At 42.2% G+C, this 18,972-nt stretch overlaps 1 long non-coding RNA gene across 1 annotated transcript in view; it reads right to left on the reverse strand.

Annotated features, from left to right (window-relative positions):
- LOC135106180 (uncharacterized) overlaps nt 1-16,280 on the reverse strand; it is a 52,705-nt gene extending 36,425 nt beyond the window's left edge. The window contains exon 1 of the long non-coding RNA XR_010271156.1: nt 16,213-16,280. This is a non-coding gene — a long non-coding RNA (uncharacterized LOC135106180). The remainder of the gene's footprint in view (nt 1-16,212) is intronic.
- Nucleotides 16,281-18,972: the final 2,692 nt, after the last annotated feature.

Here is an 18,972-nt window from a genome sequence, read left to right on the forward strand (position 1 = left end):
TAAAATTAAATACCACCATCACCACCACCACCACCACCAACACACACTATCCAGCATCCCAAACATCACAGTTCAAATCCAGCGAGAAAAACGAAGCTGCTCTTGAGAATTCGCATATTATAAAACCGCTCGTGGCTTCTCGTGACGGATTCCCCGCACGAACTGTCGCCTGAATCCGACTCTAGACGGATTTATGGGATGCTCCTCGCACTGTTAAAAGGACGAGAGAGAGAGAGAGAGAGAGAGAGAGAGAGAGAGAGAGAGAGAGAGAGAGAGAGAGAGAAAATGTTGAGACTTAAATATCTGTGTATATAATCATTTTACCTTGAATTCCTGGAAGAGAAGGAAGAGGAGGAGGAATATGAACAAGAACGAAAGCATAATAAACAAGACCAAGAAGAGAAGAACAAGAAGGAAAACAAGAAAAGGACAAGAACAAGAAAACAAGAAATTTCAATATGATTTTGATTCCTTTTGTTTCATTTTTTTTTTTGTTTATTTTTTTATAGACTGCGTTTTGTTGATTTTTCCTTCGTTTTTTTCCCCTTCCTTTTTTTTTTTTTTTTTTTTTTTATCTCATTCTCCTTTTGGGATTAAATTATCAGAAGTTTGTGGTAATAAATTTCGTTTTTATTTTTATTTTTTTTATCGAAGCGAGACAGAGCGAGGATCAACAAACTTTTTCTCCCTCGATATTATTATTTTTTTCTCTCTCTCTCTCTCTCTCTCTCTCTCTCTCTCTCTCTCTCTCTCTCTCTCTCTCTCTCTCTCTCTCTCTCTCTGCCCCCTTTTCTTGTCTTTTTTTCATCTTGTGCCATTTCATTTTTTTTTCCCCTTTTTTTTGTCTTTTTTTCATCTTGTGTCATTTCATTTTTTTTTCTATGTGTTTTTTGTTAATTTTTTTCTCTTCCTGTTATTATTACCTGTTATTATTAATCTTTTTCCTCTCTTCATCCACTGTTACTAATTATATTACTTCTTCTTCTTTTTCTATTACTATCTTATTCTTATTCATCTTCTTCTACTACTAATATCATGACTTTTATTATTATTACTCTCTTCCTCCTCCTCTTCCTCCTCCTCCTCCTCCTCCTCCTCATTCTTCTTGTGGTTCTATCATAACTTCCCGTGGCTGTCTCTCTCAACTCCTCCTCCTCCTCCTCCTCCTCCTCCTCCTCCTCCTCCTCCTCCTCCTCCTCCTCCTCCTCCTCCTCCTCCTCCTCCTCCTCCCCTTCTTCCCCATCGATCACAACAGCACTTCAAGTATTGCCCTTCCTCCCCTCTCCCCTTTGGGCGCATAACTTCCCCTTACGCGTGAGGGGAGAGGCGAGGGGAGAGGGGAGAAGAGAGGGGAGAAGACGATCGTAAAGTGGAGGGGAGGAGACACGGAAGGGGAGATACCACTACTTCTACTACTACTACTAGGGGTGTGGTGTTTATGGTGGTGGTGATGATGGTCGTGGGTGAGATAATGGTGATGGTGGTGGTGATGGTAGTAAGGGTGGTGATGGTGATTAGATTAGTGATGGTGGTGGTAAAAACAACAATAACAACAACACATGGAACCAGTAATGCAAAAAAAAAAAAAAAAGTTATGGAAATTTTAATCTTAGTAGTAGTAGTAGTAGTAGTAGTAGTAGTAGTAGTAGTAATAGACTTCCACCACCCATACATCAACAACGAAATCACAAACCAAACAAAGAAAAGAAAAAAAAGAACAAGTAACAAACCACATCACATATCTTCCTACACCACTACCACCACCACCACCACCACCACCACCAAAACCAGTAGTCACAGCAGTCAACAGTCAGTAGTCAGCCTCACACCCCGTTACCACCTGCCTTCTGTGGGCACTCAACACTCAACACCTCACGTAGCACCTGCCAAAACTCACCTGGGCGCTGCAACACAAGACACTAAAGAGCAACACACAAGCACCAATCATTCTACAAGTAACACCCAAACACAAGGACGATTTTTCATATAACCTTAGTCATTTTTAATAATACTTCATCTTAGCCAACACCACCACCACCACTATTACCACTACTACTACTACCACGCACACTCAGCTCGTTCAATGTCGTAAATAATCAGAAATCCTATGCAGACGACACGAGTCTTCGTAAAAGTCGTACCTATCTGGCCAAGCATCACGGTACCGCCCACATCTGCCTAAACGCACCGCCCAATATCAAACTGCTCCCCGCCCCGCCCACTGCCGCCCGCGATCTAGCCCAGGTAATACTGCTCACCTTGGTAACTAATCTTTGCATTCCTCCGGTGAAGTGTTTAATCCTGTAGCTGAAGGAGGAGGAGGAAAATGACGAGGAAAAGGAGGAGAATGATTGGAGAGGGTGAGGGAAGAGGAGGGAAAATAGAGGTAAGAGGGGGTTAAAAAGAGGGAGGAGGAAGAGTATAGCTTTAAAGAATTAGGAAAATCAAAGAGGAAAAGGAGGAAAAAACGAGGAGTATTAGAGGGGGATGAAAGAAAGGTGAGAGAAAACAGAGAGGTAAGAGGGGAAAGAAGAGAAGAGGGAGGAGGAAAAGAGGAAAATTATAACTAAAAAATGAAGAAAATCAAGACAGTATTGAAAGTGAGGAAGAAAATGAGGATATTTCAAGCAAGACAATAATTATTTTTTTAAGGCGAAAGAACACGAATACCTAATTTGTCCTTATGTCCTCGTCCTCTTCCTCCCAACACCGCCACCACCACCACCACCACCTCTTCCTCCCAACACCGCCACCACCACCACCACCACCACCACCACCACTACTACTATTACCACGACGACAACCACACCTACTAAAAAATCTACAGTATCAAACATTCCTCTCACATACCTTTCACCACCACCACCACCACCGCCACCACCACCACCACCACCAGGAGGCACAACAAGAGGGACGAGTGACACTGTTTGTTTTGGCGTCACCTAGCGAAGGAATAATGTCCGTAAGATGCTGCCCTGACGCCTCTCTCTCTCTCTCTCTCTCTCTCTCTCTCTCTCTCTCTCTCTCTCTCTCTCTCTCTCTCTCTCTCTCTCTCTCTCTCTCTCTCTCTTTTGATCTCTGAGCACTTAAGTGGCGGTGAGTGACGCGCCAAGACCAGGAAGTGCAGGTGGCGTCACTGTTACGTCACGCAGGAGGAAGAGGAGGTGGAGGAGGAGGAGGAGGAGGAGAGAAAGACAGTCGCGAGGAATTATGATAGTAGAAGCAGATGGAGATGATGATGATGATGTAGAGGAAGAAGAAGAAGAGCATGAAGATGAAGAAGAACAAGAACAAGAACAAGAACAAGAAAGAGATGATTACAAGGAGGAGGAGGAGAAAAGAGGACACGAGTAAAGGAAAGAAGAGAAAGAAGAAGGAAGAAGCAAAGGAAATAAGAAGAAAAGAAGAAATAAAGACAAATAAGGAAATAAATGGAAAAGGAGGAGAAGGAGCAAAAAGAAAACGGATGTGAAGATGAAGACAGGAAGAGGAAGAAGAGGAGGAAGAGGAGGAGGAGGAAGATAGAAATTTATAGGGACTTCTCTTAATGAGGTGTAGTGAGGATGTGGCGGCGTCTTCTTGATTTAAAGAAGGAAGGAGAAAAAAAGACGGAAGGAAAGAGAGAGGCGATAAAAAGGGGAGAGGAAACAGAAGAGGAGAATAACAAGAGAGTAAAGAGAGGTAGAGAACACCCAGATAAATAAGAAGAGGAAAAGAAGGGAGGGAGGACGAAAGAGAAAGACGGAAGGAAGAACACAGGAGGTAAAAAGAAGGAGGGAAAATAGAAGAGAGATTAGAGAGACAAAAAGAACAGATAAATGGGAGGAGGAAGAGAAGTTGAAGTGACGGAAGGGAGGAGGAGGAAGAGGAAGAAGAACGAAGAATGACAAAAGAAGAAATAAAAGAGAAAACCACACGCTAAACAGAGGAAATGAGAAAACAGAAGATAAAGAGGAAACAAGAACATGAAAACAAAATAAAAACAAGAAAATTAATTAAGAATGAAAAAAGAAATAAAAACTACACAATAAAGACAAAAAAATAGAGAGAGAGAGAGAGAGAGAGAGAGAGAGAGAGAGAGAGAGAGAGAGAGAGAGAGAGAGAGGTGAAGGAGTGACAGGTATTAATAAAGGGACAGAGAGAGACGAAGAGGAACCAAAACAGAGACAACGATAAGGTCATTACGGAGATTATTAATGGTGGCGCGGGAGACGTGACAAGACAACATGGAGGAGGAGGAGGAGGAGGAGGAGGAGGAGGAGAGATAAGTACAGAAGCAAGATGAGTGTCAAATGAGGGGAAGAGAGGGAGAGAAAAAGAGGGTGCTAAGTGTACGAGTGTCAGAGAGAGAGAGAGAGAGAGAGAGAGAGAGAGAGAGAGAGAGAGAGAGAGAGAGAGAGAGAGAGAGAGAGAGAGAGAGGGTAACGAACTGCAAATAATAGTTTTAATTTGTCACCTTCACCCTGCGTCACCTTGGAGGGTCACCTGTTGACACACCGACCTTCCTTTGATCGTTTTTTGGACTTACTTTCGTTTACTAAAAGCTTAAGAAAAAATAACAGAAAGATAAGGAGAAATAAAGATCTAAACTGAATAAACTAAATATAAAAAAGTACGTGGTTGAGTTTTTTTTTATTTTCGTCTGTTTATTCAAAAGACAAAATCAAGTTAGAAATCCGCTAAAGACAAAATCAAGTTAGAAATCCGCTTTCTTTTTATTTTCGTTTATCAAAATGTTAAGAAAACTCAAACGGGTGTAAAAATTTAAAAACCCTGAACGTAAAAATATGAGCTTATTTTTTTATATTCCATTGTCTCGTTACTTCATTAAAAGACAAAATCAAGACAGAAATCCTTTTTTTTTCTCCGCTTTCGTTTACTAAAATCTTGAGATAATAATGACAAGGAAAATACCCACAAGAAAAAAAAATTGAATATGAAAATACGAGCAAGTTTATATATTCACTGTCCCATGAGTTCATTAAAAGACACAAAAGCAGGATGGGAAAAATAAAGTAAAGGAATGCTTAAGTAAACACACATTCCTCTCTCGTTAAGCAAAGGTAAAGGAAGATGAACACTATTCTCTACTCAAGGTGTGACTGAACCAGAAAATAAACATAAAAAAATATTCGTACAAAAAAGAGTTGAATAATGATATTTACGCTTAAAAAGTGAGAGAAAAATGCACCAGGGCGACCTTGATGAGAGAGAGAGAGAGAGAGAGAGAGAGAGAGAGAGAGAGAGAGAGAGAGAGACTGATCAAGATAAAAGGAATGGACAAAAACAAAGAGGAGAGAGATAAAACACACACACACACACACACAGAGAGAGAGAGAGAGAGAGAGAGAGAGAGAGAGAGAGAGAGAAACAGTGTGGAGCCAGGTGTCAGAGAGAGAGAGAGAGAGAGAGAGAGAGAGAGAGAGAGAGAGAGAGAGAGAGAGAGAGAGAGAGAGAGAGAGAGAGAGGGGGGGATGAAAGGGGGTGTTATCAGGTGAGGGATGGACACCTGTCAACATAGACGTGCTAAGCTGAGACTCCCTGACTCCCTGACCTCCCTCCCCCCTTACCACCCCCACCATGAGGCCTTGAAGGGAGAATGGAGGAAAGGGGGAGGAGAAGGAGATAGAGGATAGGAAGAGGGAAAGGTGGGAGAGGTAGGGGAGGAGATGGAAGGAGGGAGAGGGGAGAGAGACAGAGAGAGGAAAGGAAGGAAGAAAAATAGCAAGGAGATGAGAGAGAGAGAGAGAGAGAGAGAGAGAGAGAGAGAGAGAGAGAGAGAGAGAGAGAGAGAGAGAGAGAGAAGGAAGAGTTAAGGAGATAATGATGGAGAAGAGGAAGCAAGAGATATTAAGGTAAAGATGAATGAGGTGGCGGTAACAATAAAGAAGAAGAAGAAGAAAAGGAGAGAATAATGATAAGTGAAATAGAGAAGGAGACGGAAGGAGGGAGCAAAAAAAAATCAGAAAATAGAAGAATGAAAAAAAATGAAACGGAAGAGATAACAGTAAATAAAGAAGATAAGGAAAAAAATAAAGGTGTAAATAGAAGGAAAATAGGAGAGAGAGTAGAAAGTTGCCTAGAGAGGAAAAAAAGAGGAAAAGGGGAAAAAATGGCTAACTAAATTCCTCTTGCCCCCCTCTCTCTTCCAAAACACAAAAAGAGGCGTTATTTTTTTCCTTTTCTCTCTCTCTCTCTCTCTCTCTCTCTCTCTCTCTCTCTCTCTCTCTCTCTCTCTCTCTCTCTCTCTCTCTCTCTCTCTCTCTCCCCCCATCTCTCTCACTAATCCCCTTATCCCTTAACTCTTATCTCTCTTGTCCCTTACCTTCTTCACGCCCCCCTTGACTACATCCCGCCTCTCCCCAACAGTCCCCGCCCCGTCCCAGCCCCGCGTTTTCAAGTAGCGTATCTTTACACACAAATAAATGAATAAATAGATTTCTTGTTTATTATGTGGTAAAATGTACGTCTGGTTGGGTTTACTGGCAGCTGCACATGTGTTGCCCCCCATTATATAATCTTGCTTGTGTAAACTGTGGGGTCGTTGGGTCTCTCTCTCTCTCTCTCTCTCTCTCTCTCTCTCTCTCTCTCTCTCTCTCTCTCTCTCTCTCTCTCTCTCTCTCTCTCTCTCTCTCTCTACATAAATATAAACTGCAACCAACATATATTTATACAGACAAATAATGTGTGTGTGTTTTCAATTAAGTATGTATGTATGTATGTACTGTGTGTGTGTGAGTGTGTACCTAAGCTCCTTCTCCCCAGACTCAGAGAAAGCAAAGAAGAAGAAGAAGAAGAAGAAGAAGGAAGGAAAGTTGTAATGACTCCAAAAATAGCTGGCAAGTCCCTCAAACTGCGTCCCGAGATGGTGATGGAGGAGGAGGAGGTGATGGAGGAGGAGGAGGAGGAGGAGGAGGAGGAAAATGAAGAGTTAAAAGGAAGATGATGAAAATGGAAGAGTTAGGAGAGAGAGAGAGAGAGAGAGAGAGAGAGAGAGAGAGAGAGAGAGAGAGAGAGAGAGAGAGAGAGAGAGAGAGTCGAGGAAGTGAAAAATTGAAAGCAAATAGTCCTTTTCACGACCCATCATTGTAGCGCGGACCCATTCACCTCCCAGCCCCGCTCCCCGTTTTCTATGCATTTTTTTAAGGGGGGAGAGGGTTAAAGTCCTTGCTGAACCCTTAACGAACTGGCCACACACACACACACACACACCACGAACAACAACAACAACAACAACAAAGAGGAAGGGAAGAGTTTTAAAGACGGAAAAGAAAAGAATAATTAAAGAAAGAAGGAAAGGAAAGGAAGAAGGTATTTGCTCCCTCCCTCCATGCCCCTCCATCCGGTTACGGCAAACACCACGTCGTCCGGATAATAAGAGTTAAATAACCGGACAAAACTAGGGTCGTCTCACTAAGGTCGGGTGTCCGGGTCGTCACAATGGCTGGGGTGTGCCGGAGGGGCCACCTGGACAGCACCCCCTCCCATGGCTATCCCCCTACGTCCCCCCGCCTCTCTCTCCCCTCTAAGGCCGCCCCGCCGAGGGACACACAATACTCGCACGCTAATTTGCATTTTCATGGTGAGACTCCAACTGAAAGTGTGAGAAAATATCCATTATGTTGAAATTTATGGACTGTTATCCGCCTATGCTGCTGTGTGTGCCCCCTCTCCCTCTCTCTCTCTCCCTCTCTCTCTCCCTCTCTCTCTGTCTTGTGTCTTGCCTTCCCCCACTGGTCTTTCTTCTTCTTTTCTTCCGTTTTCTTCGGCTTATTTTTTTCTTTGGTGTTTCATGGTAGTTCTGTTTTTTTTGTGTGTGTGTTTTGTTATTTTTTTGTTTTTCTCGGGTTATTTGTTGGCTTTTGTCTTTCTTCCTCTTTTCTTCTTCATTTTCTTTTTTTTTGTTATTTCTTTCGTGTTTTCCTTGCTAGTTTTTTTTTATATTTTCTTTTTTTCCTATCATCATCTTGGTTTTGTTGCCGTTCTTATTTTTTTCTCTTCTCTTTTTTTCATAATTTCTAACTTCTATTTCTATCTCTTCATTCAACATTTTCACATTTCACTCCTTTCCTCTTTACATTTTCCTTCAACATTCCATTACAATCTTCTTTCCTCTTCATAATCATCATTTTCTAGCAATTTTAAACTTTTTCTTCCCAAATCTGTATCAACTTTGTACCCTCCTTTCCTTCCTTCCTCCAATTACTGCTTTTTATCCTTCCTCGCTCTCTCGTCCGCTCTTTCCTCTCCCCATCTTTCTCGCTCTCTTCTGTTTATTTGTTCAGATCTCCACCAACGACGCTTCCCCGGTTACTGTTACGTCTTCCACTACTACTACTACTACTACTACAATTCAATTAATTATTTTTTTCTTTATTTTCATTCATTTTCTCTTCTCGTTTCCATATATCGTGTTTTATTCTCTTCTTTTCACTTTTTTTTATTATTTTTGGTTTTATCATCAACTTTTACGTCCATCCCGAATTTTTCTGTTTCCTTTTTTTCTTCCTTCCTTCCTCCTTTCCTTATTTCCTTCTTTTTTTTTCTTTCCTCATGTCACTTGGTCTTAACTTCTTCCCTGACTAACTTTCTCTTCAACATTTTCTTGCCATTCTTTTTCTCTCTTTTTCAAAATCTTACATCACTCGTCTTTTGTTGCATTTCACTTCATTTCACTCTCCTTTTCTTCCCCCCATTGTGGTTCTTGTTAGTCGTAATATATTCTTTTCCTATATATTTTTTTTCTCCTTTCTTCATTCAATGTCTCCCTTTCTTTCCCCTATTTGTCCATTCTTCCCTTTTGTACAGATTCCTTCCGTCCCTTCCTTTCTTCCCTATGGCATTTCTTCCACCGTTCCTTGTCCACTCACTCTCTCTCTTTCTCTCTCTCTCTCTCTCTCTGCAATCCTTTCCCCAATTTGCACTCCCATCCCCCCCTCTCATCTTCTGCCCTCATCTCCCTTCATCTCCCCTACCTCACTCATCCACCCCCATGACGTCCCTCTTCCCCCCACCCCGACCAAGGCGCCCCTCACCCCAGCAGGCCCCAGCAGGCAGGTGTCCTCGTGTCCGCAGCCTCCCCACGCCCTCCCGTCCGCCCGTCGCCGCTCAACAGAAGGACAATGAGGCCGCTCCGGTTTCAGTCTGTCCCTGTCTCCACCACCACCACCACCACCACCACCACCACCACTGCTAAGACTACGTACGGCTGTTCTTATTTTGTTAGTGCTGCTACTACTACTACTGGTGCTGCTGGTGTTGTTATTGGTGTTGTTGTTGTTTCTGTGGATGTTTTTTTGTTTAATTGTCGATATTTTTTTGTAGTTTTATGATTCATATATATAATGTTCCTGTTTTTGCTGGTAATGTTTCTACTGCTACTACTACTACTACTATCAATGCTACTGATGCTGTTATTTATGCTATCTTTATTATAGAACCGTTTCACTTCTGCTATCTTACTGAAAACACTACTACTACTACTACTACCACCACCACCACCACCAATCTCGCAACACAACCAATACAACTAAAAATATTCATACAACCACTGACTACTACAACTACAACTACCCCTACTGCAACCACCACCACCACCACCACCAGTACATTCATTTAAAATTATTTCCCGATCTGGCGAAGGAGGAGCGTCCGTCACACACACACACACACACACACACACACACACACACACACACAACGTCGCAAGGAAAGCCAGCAATTCATCTCTGTACATCACCCTATTTCGTCACACTCTGTCCTCGGTGGCAGGCAAACAACACCCCTTCCCCTCCCTCCCTCTCCCACCCCCTCTCCCATCCTACCCCTTCTCCCATACGAATATATCTGTGGCTCCCTCCCTTTCCCTTCCCAGCCCATCCCTTCTGCACTGCCTATGTCTCTCTCTCTCTCCCTCTCTCCCTTTCTCTCTCTTCCCTTCCCCTCACTGGAGAGGAAACAAAAAACAGTATCAATGGCATCTGGGAAAGAAATTTAGATTGAATAAAGGGAGAGCGTGAAATAAGCTGAACTTCCCCGATTTCCATTTTGTGGTTTTGACGGCCGAGGAGGAGGAGGAGGAGGAGGAGGAGGAGGATAAACTGATGGAGGAAGGAAATGATCTTGAAAAACAGATCCTCAAATGCAGATGGTTGCCGTGTTTAGGTGAGGAGGAGGAGGAGGAGGAGGAGGAGGAGGAGGAGGAGGAGGGACAGATTTAAAGCAACGAGATCTTTCTGTTTATTCTTGCCACTTATTTGCGTTTCTTTTGTCTCGTTTCTTTCGTTTATCTACGATTTTTTGTATTCTTAATCCTTCACTTCTTTGTTGTTGTTGTTGTTGTTGTTGTTATCACTAACGTTATTATTGTTATCGTTACTACTATTATTACTACTATCATTTCTTAGCTTTTAGTTATTATTATTATTCCTCCTCCTCCTACTACTACTAATACTAATACTACTACTAATAATAATAATACTACTACCACTTTCATTCGTTCATCATTCTTTATTCCTTACTTCTCTTAACTTACAAATCATCCCATTGTCAGAGAGAGAGAGAGAGAGAGAGAGAGAGAGAGAGAGAGAGAGTAATTAGCAAGAGAGTGCATCAGGTTCTTTCGTGTTACTGGCTACCCTTTTTTTACTAATCCTTTATTGGCACGTCACAAATATTAATTTATAGATCTTTTCTAATAATCTCTCTCTCTCTCTCTCTCTCTCTCTCTCTCTCTCTCTCTCTCTCTCTCTCTCTCTCTCTCTCTCTCTCTCTCTCTCTCTCTCTCTCTCTCTCTCTCTCTCTCTCTCTCTCTCTCTCTCTCTCTCTCTCTCTCTCTCTCTCTCTCTCTCTCTCTCTCTCTCTCTCTCTCTCTCTCTCTCTCTCTCTCTCTCTCTCTGATACCTGAGTTAGAGGCTTGAAGGAGAGAAGGAAGAGAGGAGGAGGAGGGAGTAGGCAAATAAAACACTGACAGAAGAATACGAAGGAAGGAAGGAAGGAAAGAAGGAAGAGAAAAATGAAGGGAAGGAGGGGGACGTGCTAAAGAATAAAGGGAAGAACAGGAGAAGGAGAGATAAAAGTACAAAAAATGGAAGAGGGAAGGAAGGAGAGAGAGAGAGAGAGAGAGAGAGAGAGAGAGAGAGAGAGAGAGAGAGAGAGAGAGAGAGAGAGAGAGAGAGATGAATGGGAGAAGATATAAAATAAAATGATAAAAGAATAAATGGAAGAGAACTAAAAAATAATCAATATTGCGAAAGGGAGAGGAGAGAGTGAGGAAGAACAGAACACAGGAGGAGGAGGAGGAGGAGGAGAAGGAGGAGGAGAGAAAATGAATTAGGGAAAGAGGTATCGATGGAGGGAGAGAGAGAGAGAGAGAGAGAGAGAGAGAGAGAGAGAGAGAGAGAGAGAGAGAGAGAGAGAGAGAGAGAGAGAGAGAGAGAGAGAGAGAGAGAGAGAGAGAGAGAGAGAGAGAGAGAGAGAGTGTTAATCATAATGGAGGTCTTTGTTAATTACCCCCACAATTGTAATCTTTTTGGCTAGGAGCATGACCCGCCTATCACCAACACCTTACTAATTAATGAATGGGCCACGCGCAGGTAGAAGTGAACTGAGGGATGAGGAAACAGACGCACATAAGAGATTGTTTATGAAGGAGGGGATGATGAAAGAGAGAAAGGTAGAGAGGGAGGGATGATGAAAGACAGAGATACTGAGGTAGGAAGTAATTGGTGAGAATTTTGCATTAGAATGTGAGGAGAAGGAAAGGGGAGGTAGCGTATTGGTAAAAGTACGTAAAAAAAAAAAAAAAAAAAAACAAGGGGAAAAGAAAGGTGAAGGGAAACAAACAGATCAGGATGGAAATAAAAAGAATGAAAGGAGAAAGAGAGGGGAGATGATATTGTGAGGAAATGTTTTGTAGTACGAGTAAATGCAGATTAGAAAGAAATGAAAGATATAGATAAGAAGGAAGAAGAAAGGAAGGAAGGAGAAAAGTACAGAAAGAAATGAAAGATATAGATAAGGAAGGAAGGAAGGAGAAAAGCACAGAATGATGGGAATATGTAATCTTAATCGGACCACGAGGAAAAAAAAAAATTAAAGAACGAAGAATCAAATAAAAAAGAAAGGAAAAGAGGAACAACGAAAGAAAAAAGAAAAAAAGAAAACGATAACAATGAGAAAACCAGCTACACCACAAAAATATACTTGAGAATTTTAAAAAGAAATTGAAGTATTAAAAGATAGATTAAAAAATCCACCACCACCATCACTACCACAACAACAACAACAACAGTAACAACAACAACAACTCAGGCCTATAGACTCCCCACCCACTGTATTGATTGGTGGATTTAGGCTCAGTAGGCCTACCTGGGTAATGAGAGGCCCCGGGGAGGGATTTGTTCATTGTAACCTTGCCAGCGTGAGAGAGAGAGAGAGAGAGAGAGAGAGAGAGAGAGAGAGAGAGAGAGAGAGAGAGAGAGAGAGAGAGAGAGAGAGAGAGAGAGAGAGAGAGAGATTTTCAGAATTGATGATAAAGATAGTGAAGTGACAGGGAGGAGGAGGAGGAGGAGGAAGACGTGATGGAGATAAAAGAGGGGAAGAACATAAATTATTACCTAGATTAAAATGATGAATTTGTTTATTGTTCACCTGAAGCTACCGTTCTTATCCCCCCTCTCTCTCTCTCTCTCTCTCTCTCTCTCTCTCTCTCTCTCTCTCTCTTGACCTGGATATAACGAGGGGCTGGAATTTAACCCACGTGTCATAGCAGCTGTGTGTGTGTGTGTGTGTGTGTGTGTGTGTGTGTGTGTGTGTGTGTGTGTGTGTGTGTGTGTGTGTGTGTGTGGCTCAGGGTTGGTCGTAAGTCAATCCTACAGCTGACCAACTAGTCAGTCTCTCTGGGGTCAAAGGTCACAGGAGGTATGAAGGGTCAAGAAGCGAGGTCACGAGAGGTCACGAGATCAGAGTGCCAATTAAGTGCCAAAGTGCCAGTCTAGTGCCGCCTTTGCCCCGGAAACTTGGCGCTCGGCAGGGAAATATTGTGACAATCTTTTGGCTTGGAAATGAAAAGGAAATTGCAAAAGGAATGAGTTGTGTTGTTTTAAGGAGGAAAATATGGCGGGTGTGAAAGTTGAAGGTGATAATTGAAGGTTATTATGACGCTTTTACTTGTATCGGATTTAAATTTTTCCTTGATTATGTTCCCGTCGTGTCGTTTTACTTGTTATTTATTTATTTATTTTTTTAGTTTTCGTTATTATTTTTAAGTTTTCGTTATTATTTTTAGTTTGTTCGCGTTTACATTCGTTCGTTCGTTAGCACAAGTCAATATTTCGTCTTGCGTTTCACCTAGTTCTTCTTTGTTATTCATTTATTTATTTTCTTCATTATTATTGTTCCGTCATTAATATTACATTCGTTCATCAACCCATATTCACTATTCTGTCTTGACTTTCACCGTTTTTTTTCTTTAATCTGTCTTGACTTTCACCGTTTTTTTCTTTAATCATCACTCTTATCTCCTTTTTCATCATTATTATCCATCCATGAACACTCCTATTTACTCATTAACACACTCACCCCCTCGTCTTGTCACTTCCAACACTAAACACTATTTCTTTCTATCCTTCCTTATCATGTTTATTTATATTGATTATCAGCCTTACGTATTACCATTGCATATAATTAACAGTCTGTGCGTTGGTTCTAATTAGTCTGTGTGTTTATGCGTGTGTGTTTGTGCGCGTGTGTGTGTTTGCTTGCTCAGTCACGCTCACTTATCCACAGGGCGTGTTCTTTGACAAGCAATTAGAGCCAAACACAAACACTAGCGGCATGTGAACCTCGCCCTTGAGCATCTCCTCCTTCACCACACTCATGCATCCTCCCCAGCACCACCAGCACCACCACCCACACCGCCAAAGCCGCCCACGATCCCCTCAGACACGCCCCGTACACTCACCCACCTCCCTTCGCCTCCGCATCTCTTAATTTCACTGCCTGGTTTCGTGGGAGGAGGAGGCGGCGGGTTAAATGCTAAGGGTTCTCAAGTATTGTGTGTGATGTTTTGTTTGTTTGTTTGTTTGTTTGTTATTGTTGTTGTTGTTGTTCGGAGGGAGAAGTAGCGCTTTCTTGTACTCTAAATGACATGTAGTGCTCATGTTGTGGTGCTGTAATTCAGTTAAATGTTTCGTCTTTCTTCTTTGTATGTTTCTAATAAAATAATAAAAAAAAAAACGTAAAATTATTCTTAAAATCATCTAAAATTTTCATCTGGTTAATTTGTTGCCATAAAAAAGACTAGAAGTGTCTAGTCATTCAGTAAAAAAAACTTCATTCGACGACTCCCCTCCCCTTAACACCCTGATTCATCCCTTAACTCCCTAAATCACCCCCTAACACCCTAAATCACCCCTTAATACCCTAAATCACCCCTTAAAAACCCTAAATCATCCCTAAACTCCACCAAAAATTACATCGAATCACCTCTTACACCTCCTTTCCCTTTAAATAAACCAAGATCAATCGTAAACTCAACACAAAACACCACCAAACTTCTTCCCCTTCCACGGACGAACACTAAAACCAACCCTTTCTCACACGATCATCTTCCCTTACCCCTAATTCCATCCATAAGTTAATATTAGCCTTTAGCGATACTTTCCTCCCTCGCCCACTGCAAACACCGCGCCACCCGCCTCAAACAAGTTACACAAACACACACACACACACTCACACACACCCCGTCAATCCGTATCTCCCATCCCCCACACAAACATTGGCCCGAATTCTGAAACGCTTCGCTCTCTCTCTATCTATCTATCTATCTCTCTCTCTCTCTTTTACTACGAGTATTTTCAAAGGCCACAGATATGATTAGCCGGGTTCTCACGAGTGTTTCTCCTGGTGATAATGTGGAAATCTCGTTAATCTGTCACTGGAACCGTAGAAACACTCACAAACCCGTGTGGCTTCAATTCCATTCCTGAATTAGCCGGTTGAAGTGCAGAAGCTTTTCACAATATGGCCCCACTATTCAATTCACCCCCGCAAACTTATACAGCTCCCCTCGCTTCCCCTATGTCCCCTCAGGCGCCCTTACTAGACACAACGGAACCCCTGGCCACCTGCGTGCGAGGGGCGGAGCGAGGCGGAGCGAGGAGGGAGAGGCAGAGGCGGTTCTGATCCAATGAAATAGATCGAATCCCCGTGGCGATGCTTCCCACCCTCGCTTGCCTGTCGGAGTTCTGACGTGTACAGTCCGGCGGTGAATGAAGAGATTGGAAAGTGATGCTAGGCCCGCTCTTAATCTTGTTTAGGGACCCGTCATTACGCTCTCTCGTTACTCTGTTAGGCCTGCAATTATCAATGCTTCGGAGAGGAGGTATGTGCGCGAGTTCGTTTACTGTGTGCGTGTGTGTGTGTGTAAATGGTTTTTCCTCCCTCTCTCTCTCTCTCTCTCTCTCTCTCTCTCTCTCTCTCTCTCTCTCTCTCTCTCTCTCTCTCTGTCTCTCTATTTCCGTCTTAATCTGCGGAAGACATTAACAAACAAAAGAGAGAGAGAGAGAGAGAGAGAGAGAGAGAGAGAGAGAGAGAGGGGGATGGGGCGTTAGACAAGGGTATTTCTTCTTGGTATATTATTACGCCAGGTTATTGACACTCGTTCATTCTTGTGTGTGTTTACTTGTCCCATGTGGTGAACGTAAGAGTCAACGTGAGGGTGAACGTGAGGGTGAGAGTGAACGTGAGGGTGAGGGTGAACGTGAGGGTGAGGGTGAACGTGAAGGTGAACGGTCCAACTGGAAAAGGACCCTTAATTAATCTCTATGCAATACAAAATTAACATAAATAACATCACAAAGTCCACATGAAGGCATTAGAGCAACACATTAATGAAATCACTATGCACACGTGTCAAAAAAATAAATAAATAAAATAACAAATACATGATAAATAAACTACTAGCTAACAAGCTATGGTGACTATCTTTACGGTGTAAAGACCCTTCTGGGTCACATAAATCTCGCATGAATGTTTGATTACCTAACTATGACAATTTACGTTGAAATATCACAAAAAACACAACATATATGTAACAGTTCTGGGTGTAACGTAAAGTAAATACAACAGGAGAGAATAACAAGCAACAAAGTACTACACTTTCCTAATATATTCCTAAACCTATCACAAATATAACAGAGGAACACTCACCAATCTCTGGCGCTCACAGGGAATAAATCCACAAGTTTCAATCCAACAAGGTGTGTGCGGCTGCTATACCACAGATATAGTGCCGGCTTTATCTCCCTCCCTGAGCTACCTTCCCTCGGTTTACCGCTCGAGGGATTCATACACAAATGAAACACTCATTAACACTCATTATTCCTAGGTAGTTATCATATGAAACGAGCAAATACTATGAAACAAACAAATATGAAACGAGCAATATACAGAAATAATTTGTATAGTGACCACCATCAAACACCATGTGTTACACTGTGTGTGTGTGTGTGTGTGTGTGTGTGTGTGTGTGTAAATGGTTTTTCCTCTCTCTCTCTCTCTCTCTCTCTCTCTCTCTCTCTCTCTCTCTCTCTCTCTCTCTCTCTCTCTCTCTCTCTTACTGACTTTCTCCTGTTCCTGTCTCTCTATTTCCGTGTCTTAATCTGCGGAAGACATTAACGAACAAGAGAGAGAGAGAGAGAGAGAGAGAGAGAGAGAGAGAGAGAGAGAGAGAGAGAGAGAGAGAGAGAGAGAGAGAGAGCAACAACAACAAACATGATACTTTCTCTCTACACAGTCTTCCTCAGAACCCTCCAAGACCCAGCCTGTTACCTTATCTACAGCAGGAGGAGGAGGAGGAGGAGGGGGAGGAGGAGGAGGAGGAGGAGGAGGAGGAGGAGAAACAGCGTGTCAGGTCATTAATCTTACGTCACAGGTCAGGTCATGTGGCGAGAGGAAGGGATCAAAAAAGGTCACGGTGAAAGATGAAGAGGAGGAGGAGGAGGAGGAGGAAGAAGAAGTGTATTTAGAGTTAATAAAAATAAGGGAAGGAGTGGAAGGAAGAATAACAGATAAGAGAGAGAGAGAGAGAGAGAGAGAGAGAGAGAGAGAGAGAGAGAGAGAGAGAGAGAGAGAGAGAGAGAGAGTTTACACACAAGCAAAGGAGATGACAAAAAGACGAGACGAGTGAAAAAAGCAAAGAAGAGGTGAGAAGAGAGAGTAGAGAGGAGGAGGAGGAGGAGGAGGAGGAGGAGGAGGAGGAGGATAGTGTTGCCGGCAGACTGACCTGAGCGTCACTTGGGAATTATCAAACTCATAAATCATGGTAGTTGCCGCCGACAGCGCCTCCTCCTCCTCCTCCTCCTCCTCCTCCTCCTCCTCCTCCCCCTCCTCCCCTTCCCTTCCCTCACCACTTGTTTCATCTTCCGTTTCCTGCAATGTCCCCTCCTCCCGTCCCTCCTCCACTCCAATCTCCTCCTCCTCCTCCTCCTCCTCCTCGTCTTCTTCCTCTTCCTCCCTTCACTCTTCCTCGTCTTTTTCTTCCTTTCAATCTTTTCTTCAGTATTTTTTCTTGTCTCTTTTTTTTACAGTCAATCATTTTCTCTCTTCCCTCTTGTGCTTGTTCCTCCTTCTCCTCCTCCTCCTCCTCCTCCTCCTCCTCCTCCTCCTCCTCCTCCTCCTCCTTCTCCTCCTTGACGTCTTCCTCCTCCTCTTTAATTTCTCCAGTCTCGAGGAACACCAAGAAATATAAATGCAAGTCATAGTCAAAATACATTCTGTTTTATAATTATTTTCTTTATATCTCAGTTGCTCGTTTATTTAATATCCCCTTTAAATTAAACATCAACTGTCGGATTATTATTAGCGTGGTTATTATTATTATTATTATTATTATTATTATTAGTAGTAGTAGTAGTAGTAGTAGTAGTAGTCTTCTTAGTAGTGGTGGTGATGGTGGTGGTGGTGGTGGTAGTGGTGGTGGTGGTGGTGGTCGTGGTGGTAGTAGTAGTAGTAGTAGTAGTAGTAGTGGTAGTAGTAGTAGTAGTAGTAGTAGCATCATTACTACAATAATAATAATAATAATAATAATAATAATAATAATAATAATAATAATAATAATAATAATAATAATAATAATAACACCATTACAATTATTATTTACAATTATTATTTATCATTATTTATTCTTCAGATTTATAATAAAGAGACTTAATTATTAACGATATCAATAGCATTAATATTTTTTTCCACTTCCAAACATGTCACCATCACTTAACTAACCACTATTACTACCACAACCATCACCACTTGCTACTTACACCTGCTCGAACCACACCTAACCATTACCACACACACTACAACACTTCCTAACAGCTACTCTTAACTCTTCAATAATATTCCTCCTTTAAATCATTCACAAAGGTCCCATACTTCACAAACACTAACGCTTCAATAGTCTTTCTCTCTCAGCCCTTCACAAGAGTCTTATCTTGTACCCGCCTCTATCAGTGCTCAGGTGAAGTGAATAGGAACAGGTGGGCGAAGTGACAAGTAAAAATGGGAAAGAACATAAAGGATCTGATGGGATGCAGAGAGAGAGAGAGAGAGAGAGAGAGAGAGAGAGAGAGAGAGAGAGAGAGAGAGAGATACACTTAATCTTATATCGAGATAACTAGACACACACACACACACACACACACACACACACACACACACACACACACACACACACACACACACACACACACACACACACACACACACACACACACGTAAAAAAAAAACAATGAATTGAGAAATATAAAGAAAAGCAAAAATAGAAGAAGAAGAAGAAGAAGAAGAAGAAGAAGAAGAAGAAGAAGAAGAAGAAGAAGAAGAAGAAGAAGAAGATGATGATGATGATGATGACAACGAAGAAGGACAAGAACAAGAAGAAGACGACTAAAGAGAGGAAAAACAGAGAGAGAGAGA

The sequence above is a fragment of the Scylla paramamosain genome, chromosome 13 (assembly GCF_035594125.1).
Source record: "Scylla paramamosain isolate STU-SP2022 chromosome 13, ASM3559412v1, whole genome shotgun sequence".
NCBI lineage: Eukaryota > Metazoa > Arthropoda > Malacostraca > Decapoda > Portunidae > Scylla > Scylla paramamosain.